The 15126-nt window shown below is 38.1% G+C and overlaps 1 protein-coding gene across 10 annotated transcripts in view; it reads right to left on the reverse strand.

The window, feature by feature from the left end:
• The window catches only part of SGK3 (serum/glucocorticoid regulated kinase family member 3), a 147028-nt gene that overhangs the window by 87656 nt on the left and 44246 nt on the right, over positions 1-15126 (reverse strand). The gene's annotated exons all lie outside the window — the stretch shown is intronic.

Below are 15126 nucleotides of genomic sequence, written 5' to 3' on the forward strand. Positions count from 1 at the left end.
AGAATAAGTCTTCCAAATGCAAGGAACAGCCCAGTAATAAAAATAATTTTTCTAACAGATGAAACATCAAATTTTGCCAATTTAGTTATATGGTGACCAAAGGTAACTAATTTCAGAAAGTATTTTAAAAAATAATATTCTGAATAATACAAAATGGATCCATCCCTTACTCCATATTTTCTTCACCTTCTCTCATATGAGCGCTTATGCAACTAGAATACTTAGTGAGAGCATCACTGGAAATAATTAATAGCAAAGTCAGAAATCCCTAATGGCCAACTCTGACACGATGGGTTTCAAATTGATGAGTCTACCATCTTTGTAAAAGTAACCCGGACAAATTGATGACAATAGTATGTAGGCAGTTTTCACAATTAAAATTGATGAGCGTGCTCCATCTACTTGTCAGAGTAGAGAGTTTATTGATCTTAAAATCAGTGGTGTTAGAGGAAAATGCAAGTCAGGGCAGGGCTGGACTGATCCTATAGGTCCCTAGCGTGAGTGGGCATTAAGTCAGGTCCAGGAGGATCGTGATTCTGGCGATGCCAGTAACAGTCTGGACAAAACACGCCCCACAGGCAGGATGAGCCCAGCATATTTATAGTACAGTAACAATAAAAAGGAAGAATCTATCAAGGCTTGACATATTCATAAATTTTCCTTGGTAATACCCAAAGCCTAAGTAGCTTGGCAAATAAATTATTCCCAAAATTTACAGTTCCCTCCACCAGTTCACCATTGTTTTTATAGGTTGCTAATTCAGCACAGACGGGATCAACTCTTTAGAAAGCTCTGAGCATAAATAAATACTACTTTAGTGGCAGTGGTTTTCGGAATTTACCAAAACTATCTCCAAATTAAATCTCCTAAGAATTAGTAAAAGAAAGGAGCTGTATTATATAACTTCCAACTGGTAGTTTTGACTCAGCAGAACATCCTGAGTAAGTAGGATGCAAGTAGGAGGAAAAGGCACTGTGCTAGATGCTTTACATACCTCAACAGAATGAGCTACCATTGATGGAGGCAAGCCCCGTGCTAAGGACTTCACATGCATTCTCTCATGGAATCTCTATAAGGAAACCTTATGAACTCCATTTTACAGATGGGGAAAATGAAATATTAAGTAATTTGTTCAAATTCACATAGCAAATGGCAGTGCTGGCACTCAAGTCCAACACTTATGCTTGTGTTCTACCTGCCATGTTATGCTGTAAAACACACTGCATTAATTTTTGATAAAGACTGAGCAAATCAAACATATTTTTAAAAAACTGAATTGCTAAGTGGCTAAAAGTTTAAAAGATAAAGAGGCTTTTTAGCTTTATCCTAAAACAGCACACATGTCAAAGAATATGTGGAAAACAGCATGCCAATGAATACTTACACAAAGATTTCATCTTCATAAACACATTAACATTGATTAATTAGGGCTCAACATCCCCATGTTGGAGAAACATCAGCATATCCCTTCCATTTTTAATGATGTATACAGAGGAACTTGTAAACTGAAAAGTTCAGGAAAGAACTTCTTGTTTTAAAATGTTGGCATAAAGAAGTTTCACCTCTTCCTCTCAGAAGTCATCTCAAAACAGGGAAAACACAAAACACAACAAAAACGCCATCCTACATGAAGCAGAAAGCCTGTGGATGAGTGGGAAATGGGTGCAGTGGCAGAAGGTGAACCTGAGAGCCTGAGAGGGGACACTAGGTAGGAGCCAGCTGACCTAACCTTTAGGTCCCGAGAACAGGCTCAGGCTTTGGGGCAACAGGTAAGAAATGAGAGGCTTCTTATGTGGGAAAACTGTATGGTCCTGAGAAGAGGGGCTGCTGATGAAATCTGTGATGGTCTCTACCTTTAACAAGTTCTACCAAGATACACAGAACTTTTATTCTGTTTTTAATATATTCTTTTAGTGTCTTACTCTTAAATAATTATCAGGCACTTAAGGAAACCTCTAACATAAAGGACCAACATTAAAAAAAATTAAAAACTAGACTACATTAAAAACAGAAAATAGAATGCTAGGAGTAGACAAAAGGTTTTCATCTACCAAAAAAAAAAAAAAACCACTTCATAGAGACAGAAGATATTATATGAATGAAAGATTTTTTTAAATAAAATAATCTTAAAAAGCACAATTAGAGAATAATAAAGAGCTCTTCGAAAGTGATAATGACAGCAAAAACAAAAAATTCAATGGAAAGGTTGGAAGAAAGTTGAGGGATTCTTATAGAAAGTAAAACAAAAACACCAAGAGACGGACAACAGGAAAACAGGTAATAAATTTAGAGACCAATCCAGAAGATCATAACTAATCAAAGATCTACAAAGAGAAAACAGTGATAATGAAATTAGCAAAGAATTTTTCTTCTGAGACATGAACAACACAAATTCCAGATTTAAAAGGTACATTGAGGGGGGACTTCCCTGGCAGTCCAGTGGTTAAGACTCTGCGCTTCCATTGCAGGGAGTGCAGGGTCGATCCCTGGTAGGGGAACTGGGATCCCACAGGCCACAGGGCATGGCCAAAAAAAAAAGGTACATTGAGTACCTAGCACAATGGCTGAAGAGAGGTACCTCCTAAGGCAGATCATTGTAAAATTTCATTACAGAAGGTACCAAAAGATCTTAAGAGCTTCCAGAAAGGAAGAAGAAGTTCACATACAAAAGTTCAGGAATAAGAATGGCATGGCTTCTTAATACCAACCGTAAAAACTAGAAGACAGTGGAGCAATGTTTTTAAAAGTCTGAGGGAAAACAATTTTCAACCAGAAAATTCTTATAGCCCGCCAAACTATCACTCAATTGTGAAGGGCGAATATAGGCATTTTCAGATGATTTCATGTACTCATTTTCAGCAAGCTATTGGACTATGTGCTCTACCAAAATAACAGAATAAACCAAAAAAGAGGCAGCAAGGGATCCAGCCCAGGTAAGAGAGGCGAAGAGAATCCCAGAATGACAGCTGTGTGGTAGCAGTCCAGATGGGAACTGGAGTACAGAGGACTCCTAGAGGAAATTTCCAGAGGGGAAAATGGAGATTCCAATCTGCTAGACTGAACTGTATGGGAAATTCTATGTCAAGGCTGCTTCCTAGGATTTAGGAAGAATTAGAGAAAAGTTCAAAGAAAATCAACACTTATGATGAACAAAGTACCCTAGATACTATATATAAAGTGGAGAGGGTGGAGAATATTTAGAGCCTGAGTGAGAAATCCCTGTCCTAAAGTAATATATAATCTAATTGGAGAGCTAATTCATAGATAAGATGTGAACCAGTGTTTTTCAAACTTTTTTGACCAAGAGATAGTTCTTAGAATGATGAGCCAGCACACTCATATATATCTATTACTGCAACAAAAGTACCACAGAACAAAAGCATTACCTCTTCTTATATACAACATATTTTGACATTTTCTCTTCTGGTCTATTTTATTCCAGGTTTTAAGTGATGGTCACAACCCACTAAATTGGCTTCACGAGTCTCTAATTGGTTGCAACCCACATTTTTAAAGCACTGGAAGAGACTATGGTACGTTTTATTAAAAAGAAAGAAGAAACACTCTAAAGGAGTAGAGAACTGGAGGAGGCAAGAAAGATAATAAGAAATCAGAGACTTGATAGAAGAAGTGTGTGAACCGAGCTTTCTAGAAAGCATCATAGTTTGACGAGCAGTGAAAGGGAAGAAGGTTATGCCAGGTGAAGGGAAGGTAATAAAGACTTAAAATCAGGAAAACATAGGGTGTGCTAAAGGTACGGCAGAGCAAAGGCTAAGTCTGGATGAAGGAGAGAAGTAGAAAATAGAGACAGAGAGGTAGGTTGGAGACTAATCACAAAAGGCTTGAACACTATGCTAAGGAGTCATGTGATTCTAATTGCACTGGAGATCCAAGTGGCGGATCCAAGGAAGGGCTCCAAGCACTGGGGAGGCTGGTGGCGGGGTGGGAAGGTGAAGATGAGAGTGGCGGGAGGAGTGTGCTAGCAAACTGCGGGGATGTCTATACCATCTCAGTACGACATTAATTTTACATGCATAAAGATTACATAAATTAAAAACAACATGATATGTGACTAGAAGCGGCGCAGTCAGCAAAACAACTACTCATTCTGATTTGTTTTCCTCAAAGAAGAAGCAAGTCTCTGATAGGACAAAGAGATCTCCTTTCTTTTCCCTCACGGTCTACTACAGTAATACAGATAGCTCCTTGTACTGTACCTGAGTTCCAGCCTTAAGAAAGTTCTCTCACTTTCTTGAGCGTGCCAGGCTCTCTTCCTACTAGACTGCTGCACCTGCTGTTCCTTCAGCCTGTAACGCACAGCCCATCAACTGCCATCAAGCTGGATGTCACTGAGCCTGTGAAGCCCTCCCCGATCCCACAGCTGGGTTAGGCGCCCTTGCTGTGGGCTCCTAGAGGGGCACTTTACACCCTGTATCATAATTATTAATCTTCACAATTAGACCAGAATCTCCATGAGGGCAAAGATTATGTTGATTTTGATTATCACCAAAGTCCCATTCAATGGTACAGTGCCTGGCCCGTAGTGAGCATTCAATAAATATTTAGTGAATACAAAGTTTTCGTTTAGTTTACTAACATATAACTTTAAAGTCTATACGCTGATGCCAAAGCCTAGATTTGAAAAGTCAAAATCTGCTCCAAGGAAGAACAACCAGTCAAAACTTCCTGCCTACTCTGCCTGTGAAGTAAACTGATCTAACTGCATGGACTGATTCTGTAGAAGCGTTGCCCAAAATTAGGCTGAATAGGTAAGATGGGGTGAGGAGTTTGGACTTGAGCTAATAAAGAGCTATTGTAGGTTAAGAAAGGTAGGCATGCAATTAAAAAAGGGCTTTAAGAAGATTAGTCTCTCCTGGTATGTGGAATAGAATGAGGGTTATTTTTTTCCTCCATTTTGTTTTTAGCCTGTTTTTTAAAGATGTGAGCAGATGACCAGACTGACATGAGCAATCAACTACAAAGGTTCAGTTTGCACAGATGAAGTTTAGTATTCATTCATGCAACAAAGATTTTTTTGAGGTTCTACTATGTTTTAAGAGCTGTGCTATATTACAGTCAAATAACTTTATATACTCTAACCTGACATTTAATGAAATAAATAAAAATTATTGAGCGCCAAGTCACAGTAATGTCAGCATTCTGGTGTAGTAAGGGGAGTCTTCCTGAAATGGCTGAACTTATTATTTTCATAGAACCAAATCACATTTTTCTAACTCTTTTCTTACTTTGTTGGTGCTCCTCTGTCAATAAATAATGTTAATGACAACGATGACTCCCACCTCTGGAATAAGCAGAAGCCCTGTTGAGGGTGTCTCAGAGCACCCAAGACTTCCTTGTGGGCTGCAGGAGATATTTCCAAGACAATAGAGTATTAGGATAGAAGTATCCAGAGGTTACAGTGGAAGCGCAGGGTAGAGGTCAGTGCTTAATTTTGGGGAGGCAGTGTAGGGAGGAAAATGAAGGTTAAGGAAGATGCCCTAAAGAAGGTGGCTCTTGAGCTCAGTACCACTGACAATTAGGTAAGTTAGTGAACAACAGACGGACACACGGGTGCATGAGCATAGTGTGCGTGGAAGTAATTACTATTACTGGAGCTTTGGAACTGAAAGCATGAGTCCGAAAATTCCAGTAGATACGAAGAGGTTAGAGGATCACCGTAAGCTTGACAAGCCATGCTAAAGACCTTGACTTGATATTACAAGAAATGAAGAAGGTATTTATATGTAGGAATGACAATGGTCAGATCTTCGCTTTAGGCCACTTTGAAAGCAATATGGAGAATGAATGGAGGGGGGCAGAAAAATTTCTTAAGAGGGGGCCACTGAAAAAGGCAGAAGATGATGAGGGCCCCAAGAGGCTATAGCAGACTTAGAACAGATGGGGCAGACTTGAGAAATATCCAGGTGATAAAATCAGGAAGCCTTTGTAAATGACAGGATGTAGGCAGTAAGGGAGACAAAGCCTAGAATGCCTCTCAAGTTTCTGGGTGGATGGTGATGCCATAAATTGAACAGGGATGATAAAAGGAAGATGAAATTGGTGAAAAGTGGGGGTAGGGCATCAAGAGGAGAGCAGATATATTTTGTTTTACACATGTTGAATTTGAACTACCTGCAGGGTAGCACTATGGGAAGCTGCTTATCTAGCAGTAGGCAACGGACATATCAGTCTGAAGGGCAAGGTATAAAGGTCAGGACAGGAATCATGGACTTGGGAGTCATCAGCTCAAGAGGCATGTAAACCAGGAAGAGTAACTTTAATCACCCATAGAGAGGGAGTGTAGCTCAAAGAAGGCAATGGGCTGAAGTCAGACACCTGGAGACACATTGGGGGCATGGGGTTATCACCTTGATCATCTCTAAAGAATCCTTCCTCCAGATTCTCCAGACCTCCTCCCTTAGGAGGAGCTTAATGACTGTGAGTCCAAAGGAAGACCACAGCTTCTTAGGACTTAATGAAGGAGAAGCTGTGGTCTTCCTTTGAAGTAATTAACAAAAAAAGAAAGTTAAGGCCATAAAATTTTATCCATTCAGAATGTTATCAATTACAGACATTTACTGAGTTACCTACCATATCACAAGCACTGTGTTAAGTGCTTTACAAGCATTATTTATTTCAAACCCTATGAGTTATGTCCTATTACTATGCCTATTCTACAGGTGAAGAAACTATAAGTGATAAATGAACACCTATTTGAACTATGGTCTGGGTGAATCCAGACCCCCATTCTTATCCACAATTAGTATAATCTCTCACAGGAGCTGAAAATAGATGAGTCACCAGAGGCAACCTGTTACTTCTATACACAACAATGCCTGTCGATGACATTCATTCCATTTTATAACATACATATTTTAAATAAATATTTTATTTTTACATATGATTACACTAAAGCTTGACTAAAGGTTCTATTAAATGCCACAGTCCAAAGACTCATTCTGCTTTAATTATAAGAGAAACATAAAAATTGAAACCTGAGTGGTAAACTTTAATGACAGACGTTAAAAGAAAATTGCTTTTTAAGCTGAAAATGTTAAGTCTGTAGCTAACTACCTCAGATGAAATGAAAAAGTGCTCCTTGCTTTTTCACAAGGAAAAGTAAGTCTGAAAGTCAATACTATCCACTAAAATAGGGCTAGATCAGGTGGGTCCTAGAAAGACTTAAGAGCAAATGCTGACCAGGGTAGAGCAGAATTACCCTACAAATACCTAGCCTTCGACACAATCACTTACCCAAAACCTTTTCCAAGTGTCCCAAACTTTATATTTTAATGATTAGAAAGTGCATGAGAAGAGACTTCCATTGAACATATACATCATCCTTTTCATTAAGGATTTGGGGAATCTGTCGTTTTAGGAGAGCTGTGCACCTGACGGATCCTCCCATTTTTGTACATACTTACACAATAAACCATAATGACTCATTACCAACATCCTCAGTGTTTTGCAACTTGTTTTCCACTTTTCGCTCCTTTTAAAACTGAACTTAAGGCAATGTACACAGAATTACGGTAAATGAACTTTAACAGTAAGAGTTTAAAATTTAAGAAAAGAAAAACCCACAGGACACTTAGATGACTTGCCTCCTGGTTTTCCCATGAAACCTCAAATGGATATTTAAAGTGTATTCTTTTAATAGAGGCAGAAAAAAATTTAGTTCTCATAACTTCAATAATTTTTAAACAAGGTATACGACTATTATATTGTGATTTATATTAAGATTAGATACAGATATTGATATATTTCGTACATCTGTTTCTGGCACAGAACTAAAACCCTTAGAATTTCCTAAGTGATAAGAGAAATAAAGGTGAAATAGGTATCTTTTGTTATTCATATAATAAGCCTCTTTCAGTCACACCTAACTGTATGTTAACACAGTGATTTAGAAAGCCCCTAGGTAATTTAAGGCTGGGAACTGGTTGCTAGGGCAACCAATCTGATTAGTTAGAAGGTTGGAGCTTTTAGTTTCCCCCACCTCTGGGGAGGGGAGAGGGGCTGGAGGTTGAACCAATTATCAATGCCCAATGAGTTAATCAACCATGCCTACATAACGAAGCCTCCATAAAAACCCAGAAGGAGAGGCTGGGAGAGCTTCCAAGTTGGTGCACCTGGAGGTGTGGAGAGAGTGGCGCACCTGGAAGTGCCCTTGTCCTTTCCCACATACCCTCCCCTAAGCATCTCTGCCATCTGGCTGTTCCTGAGTTAGATCCTTTTATGATAAACTGGTAATCTAGTAAGTAAGCTGTTTTCCTGAGTACTGAGAGCCACTCTAGCAAATTAATTGAAACCAAGGAAGAAGTCGTGCAAAACCGATTTATAGCCCTTGGTCAGAAGCCCAGGTAACAACCTGGACTTGCGATTGGCAGTTAAAAGGTAGGGGTGCAGTTATTCAGAATTGAGCCCTTAACCTGTGAGATCTCCAAGTAGACAGTGTCAGCACTGAGTTAAATTGTAGGACACCCAGCTGGTGTCTCAGAATTGCCTGGTGTGGGAAAAACTACCACACATTTGGGAACCGGAATACAGAAATGTCAGAGTATTGCATGCAGTGAGTGTAAAGGAAAACAAAGTTTTGATTTGATTTTGATTCCATACAGCATTATTAAAGCCAGGCATTGGCTTCATTTAAAAGCAAAGGTGGGACTTCCCCGGGGGTCCAATGGTCCAGACTTTGTGCTTCCAATGCAGGGGGTGCAGGTTCAATCCCTGTTTGGGGAACTAAGATCCCACGTGCCACGCAGCGCAGCCAAAAAAAAAAAAAGAAAAGGTGACCAACCACAACAATTCATTCTCTGTCACACCAGACGTCAACATTTCAAAATGGTAAAAATGCTCCTGAAATCTACGTTATCATTAACTTTTTATTAAAAATCACACAGACCCAGAAGACAAATATAACAAAAAGCAGCAATAGTTTCTCCAACAGCCTCTCATGATCTTAGTCACACTCCCAACCTACTTTTCACTATGATTCCTGCAGTGAATTCCACCAGTACATTTAGAATTTTTGCAAATTAAGTTAGAAGTACTTGTTCACCTCGATTCATCCCTGTGAATGGCTGTGTGGAACTCTAAATTTAAGTACAACTGCATTACTGTTCTCTGATTAGTGCAGAATAATTATTGGATTCATGGCAATGCCAAGCTAGATGACACTGCAAAGAAACCCTTTGTTTTCAAATAAATCAGTGGTTGGCTTTAGATAATGCTCTAAAGAATCTTATTCATGTAGTGTACCCTAGTTAAAATTGTAAAAGTTGAGAACAAAAACAAAAACTTCCACCTCTATTAAAAGAATAATCTTTATTTAAAGCTTTTTTTTCTATATGAATTTAATAGAACCATAGAATTTTAGAGGTAGAAGAACTTTGGGTAATTTACCGTCAAAGAAAATAAAGTCACTTGCTAAGGATCACTTCACAAGTTAGTGGCAGATCTAACAGTATAACCTAGGCCTTCTAAATTCCCTAGTCTAGGCTACTAAATATTATAGAATGTTATGGACAAGTTAATACCAGCCAAAGTTTATCAAGTTCCTACTTTGTGCCCTTAACTAAGGCAGGCATTTTCACATCTCTCATCTCTTCCCTAAGTCAGCTAAAAGACTTAAAAAGACTTGATAAAAGAATCACATCCACTCCTTTGGACATTCAGTGTTGCCAAAAGAGAATATGCCACATGAACTAAATGGCAAGAGGTAATTCAATTACTGCAATGACTATACTACTGAATAGGCTGTGTTCCAACAACACACTTCACTCTCAGGAATTTCCCTCCCAGAGGTAAATAAGGATTTAGAAAGCCTAGGAATGCATTTCTGGGTACCAGCCCCTCTGCCAAGGACCAATAAAGACTTCTGCAGCTACCTCCTCCTCCTCCTATTTCTATACTTTTTCCACTATCACATTCTTTTTGATTCTTCTGTAGTTGTTGTTTGTTCTCCAATTAATGCTTTCTCCTGATCTGCTGTTCCCCGCAACCCCCTGCCACCATAATCTAGAAATGATGTAGCATTTCTCCTCTACGTTCTGATCCGTTCCTTTTATCTACCTAGGCCAAATGGCCTTCCAAAATGGTCACTGTTAGAAGACAGGATTCATTAAATGAGGGATCACTCTTACTACAAATACAGTTTTTTTTTTTAAAACAACACTAAAATGTGGGTTTTTTAATAATTTCAAAACAATAGTTTATTTTTTAAATACAGAATAATTTCTATTTGTGCTACAAGGCAAAGTCAAATATTGTCTTTACAAACACATGGTGCTAAAATGCCCAAGTATTTTTAGTTGAGGAAAATAATTTACTGGTATTCATATGTCGATACATTTTTTTTTTTTTAAAGAAGATGTTGGGGGTAGGAGTTTATTAATTTATTTTATTTATTTTTGCTGTGTTGGGTCTTCGTTTCTGTGCAAGGGCTTTCTCTAGTTGTGGCAAGCAGGGGCCACTCTTCATTGCGGTGCGCGGGTCTCTCACTGTCACAGCCTCTCTTGTTGCCGAGCACAGGCTCCAGACAGGCAGGCTCAGTAGTTGTGGCTCACGGGCCTAGTTACTCCGCGGCATGTGGGATCCTCCCAGACCAGGGCTCGAACCTGTGTCCCCTGCATTAGCAGGCAGATTCTCAACCACTGTGCCACCAGGGAAGCCTGATATGTAGATACATTTTAAATTGCCTCTGCTAACTGGATCTCACATGGCCTCTCTACTATTGCAAATTGTTTTTTTTTTTTTTTTTTTTTTGTGGTACGTGGGCCTCTCACTGTTGTGGCCTCTCCCGTTGCGGACCACAGGCTCCGGATGTGCAGGCTCAGCAGCCATGGCTCACGGGCCTAGCTGCTCCGCGGCATGTGGGATCTTCCTGGACCGGGGCACGAACACGTGTCCCCTGCATCGGCAGGCGGACTCTCAACCACTGCGCCACCAGGGAAGCCCCATTGCAAATTTTGAAATGTGTATTTCATAGAATTCTTGGAGGTATGGATCAAATAATGTTACCATGAAATACCAGAAAGAAAATTTAACCATTTACTAATTCTGGTTACCATGAAGATGTAGTACTATTTGTTGCTTTTTTTGGAGCTGTCATTTCAACCACACATTAGCAAATAAACTTTTAATTCCTAACAAATAAGTTGATCAAACAGGAATGTTCATTTATTTGAGATGAGTGTCAATACAGTTTCAAAAACATTCCAGAGCACTTTACTAGCAAATCCTATCACATATAGACAAAAGAATCATGGACCTGAGAAAACAGCACTGAACTAAAGTTACATTTAAATTTAAAATTTGAAAGTAAATAATTTTATAACTTAATTCTGTTTAAATAGCCCACTAAAACAACATTATAAGTTTGCATTTGAGTCTTTTATCTTGATAGCAGGTTTTCATATTTATACCAATATGAAACATTAAAATAATGTTTAAAAATATTAAGAGGAACAACCAGGAAGAAGATTAATAAGGAAAGAGAAGATGTGAACAACACCATAAATCAACTGGACCTAATAGATATCTCTGGAACATTCCTCCCAACAAAAGCAAAATACACATTCTTCTCAAGTGCACATAAAGCATTCTCTAGGATAGTCTATATATTAGGCCATGAGAAGGCCTCATTAAATTTACAAGGACAGAAGGCATACAAAGTATGTTCTCAGAAAACAATGGATTTAAATTAGAGAGCAATAAATTATTAGAGAGATGCAAATCAAAACTACAGTGAGGTACCACCTCACACCAGTCAGAATGGCCATCATTAAAAAGTCTACAAATAACAAATGCTGGAGAGGGTGTGGAGAAAAGGAAACCCTCCTACACTGTTGGTGGGAATGTAAGTTGGTGCCGCCACTGTGGAAAACGGTATGGAGGTTCCGCAGAAAACTAAAAATAGAATTACCATATGATCCTGCAATTCCACTCCTGGGCGTATATCCAGACAAAACTCTAATTCAAAAAGATACATGCAACCCTATGTTCATAGCAGCACTATTCACAATAGCCAAGACATGGAAATAACTTAAACATCCATCGACAGATGAATGGATAAAGAAGGTGTGGTGTGTATATACAATGGAATACTACTCAGCCATAAAAAAGAACAAAATAATGCCATTTGCAGCAACATGGATGCAACCAGAGATTATCATACTAAGTGAAGCAAGTCAGAAGGAGAAAGGCAAATACCATATGATATCACTTACATGTGGAATCTAAAATATGACACAAATGAACCTACCTATAAAATGGGAACAGAATCAGGGACACAGAGAATAGACTAGTGGTTGCCAAGGGGGAGGAGGGTGGGAGAGTGTTGGATTGGGAGTTTGGGATTAGCAGATGCAAACTGGTATATATAAAATGGATAAACAACAAGGTCCTACTGTATAGCACAGGGAACTATATTCAATATCCCCTGATAAATCATAATGGAAAATAATATGAAAAAGAATGTATTTATATGTATAACTGAGTCACTTTGTTGTACAGCAGTAATTAACACAAAATTGTAATTCAACTGTACTTCAATAAAATGTAAATTTAAAAAAAATTAGGGAGCAATAACAAAAGGAAATTTGGTAAATTCACAAATATGTGGAAATTAACACACTCTTTAAGTAACCAATGAGTCAAAGAAAAAAAAAAATCACAAGAGAAATTAGGAAATACTTTCAAATGAATAAAAATGAAAACATAACATACCAAAAATTCCAGAATTCAGCTAATATAATGTTTGGAGGGAATTTTATAGCCATGAATGCCTATATCAAAGGAAAAAAAATTCAGAATAACAGCCTAACCTTCCCCCTTAAGAAACTAGAAAAAGAAGAGAGCTAAACCCAAAGCAAGCAGAAGGAAGAAAGTCATAATGATTAGAGCCGAAATTAATGAAAGAGAATAGAAAAACAATAGAGAAAAATCACTGGAAACAAAAGTTGCTTCTTTGGAAAAAATTTAACAAAATTGGTAAACCTTTACCTAGACTGATTGAGAATAAAAGAGAAAAGACTCATTATTAAATAAGGAATGAAAGAGGGAACAACACTACCAACCTCACAGAAGTAAAAAGAATTTTAAAAGAATACTATGAACAACTGTATATCAACAAATTAGATAACCAGATGAAATGAACAAATTTGTAGAAAGGAAAAAGCTACTGAAACTAAGTCAAGAAGAAATAGAGGGCTTCCCTGGTGGCGCAGTGGTTGAGAGTCCGCCTGCCGATGCAGAGGACACGGGCTCGTGCCCCGGTCCAGGAGGATCCCATGTGCCGCGGAGCGGCTGGGCCCGTGAGCCATGGCCGCTGAGCCTGCGCGTTCGGAGCCTGTGCTCCGCAGCGGGAGAGGCCGCAGTAGTGAGAGGCCCGCGTACTGCAAAAAAAAAAAAAAAAAGAAGAAGAAATAGAACCTATCTGAGTATATACATAACAAGTAAAGACTGAATTAGTAATCTGAAAAAAAAAAAAAAGTCCTACAAAGAAAAGCCCAGGTCCAAATGGCTTCATTGGTGAATTCTACCAAATATTTGAAGAAGAATTAATATAAATCATTCACAAAATCTACCCCCCCCGCAAGAAAAAAGAAGAGGAAGGAACTAACAAGGCCAGTATTATCCTACCAAAACCAAATGAAGATATCACAAAAAACGAAAGTTATAGGTCAAGATAGGTGCAAAAGTCCTCAATAAAATACCAGTAAATCAAATCGAGCAGCATATAAAAAGGATTATATAGCATGACCAAATATGATTTATCCCAGGAATGCAAAGTTGGTTTATCATCTGAAAACTAATCAATGTAATACACTGTATTAACAGAATAAAGGACAAAAACCACACAATCATCTCAATAGATGCAGAAAAGGCATTCGACAAAATCTAACACTCTTTAATTATAAAAGCATAACAAACTTCAAACAGAAGAGAATTTCCTCCAACTAATAAGGGGCATCTACAAATAAACCACAGTTCACATCACATGTAATGGTGAAAGACTGAATGCTCTTCCCCTGAGATCAGAAATAAGACAAACATATCAGCTCTCTTCACTTCTCTTTAACACTGAAGGTTCTAGCCAGAGCAACTAGGCAAAAAAAAAATTATAAAAGCCTTTCAGGTTGATAAGGAAGACTAAAACTATCTCTATGAGCAGATGATATGATGATACAGCTGTCTCTTTGTATCCATGAGGGACTGGTTCCAGGAGCCCCTGCAGATACTGAAATTGGATGCTAAAGCCCCTTATATAAAATGGAATAGTACATGAATACAGTCCACCCTCTGTATCTGGGGATGCAAAACTCCCAAATATGGAGGGTTGACAGCGTAAAAAATCCTGATGAATCCACCAAAAAACTATTTAAACTAACAAATAAGTTCAGCAAGAATGAAGAATACAAGATCAATATTCAAAAATTGTACTAATATAATGTTATATAAATTATACTCGATTAAAAAATCAATTGTATTTCTATACAGTAGTATGAGTAAACATTAAATGAATTAAAAAAACAATTCCACTAACAATAGCATCAAGAAGAATAAGATACTTAGGAATAAATTTTAACAAAAGAAGTGTAAGACTTGTACACTGAAAACTACAAAACATTGTTAAAAGAAATTATAGAAGGCCTTAATAAATGGAAAAACAACCAATGTTCATGGATCTGAAGACTAAAATATTGTTAAGATGGCAATACTCTCCAAACCGATCTACAGATTCAATGCAATCCCTATCAAAATTCCTTGCCATTTTTTCATAAATTGACAAGCTGACCCTAAAATTCATATGGAAATGCATTTGACCCAAAATAAGAGAGTAATCTTGAAAGAGAACCAAGTTGGAGGACTCACACTTTCTGGTTCCAAAACTTACTACAAAGCCACACTAAGCTAAGATAACGCAGTGTGGCACTGGCATTAAGACAGAGCTTTCCACTTATACGCAGAATCTAAAAAATAAAATAAAAGAATGAATACAAAAAAATAGAAACAGTCTTATAGATACAGAGAACAAACTAGTGGTTACCAGTGGGAGAGAAGTGGCGGGGAGGGGAAAGATAGGGGAAAGGAATTAAGAGGTACAAACTACTAGGTATAAAA

Source organism: Pseudorca crassidens, chromosome 17, assembly GCF_039906515.1.
Source record: "Pseudorca crassidens isolate mPseCra1 chromosome 17, mPseCra1.hap1, whole genome shotgun sequence".
Lineage (NCBI taxonomy): Eukaryota > Metazoa > Chordata > Mammalia > Artiodactyla > Delphinidae > Pseudorca > Pseudorca crassidens.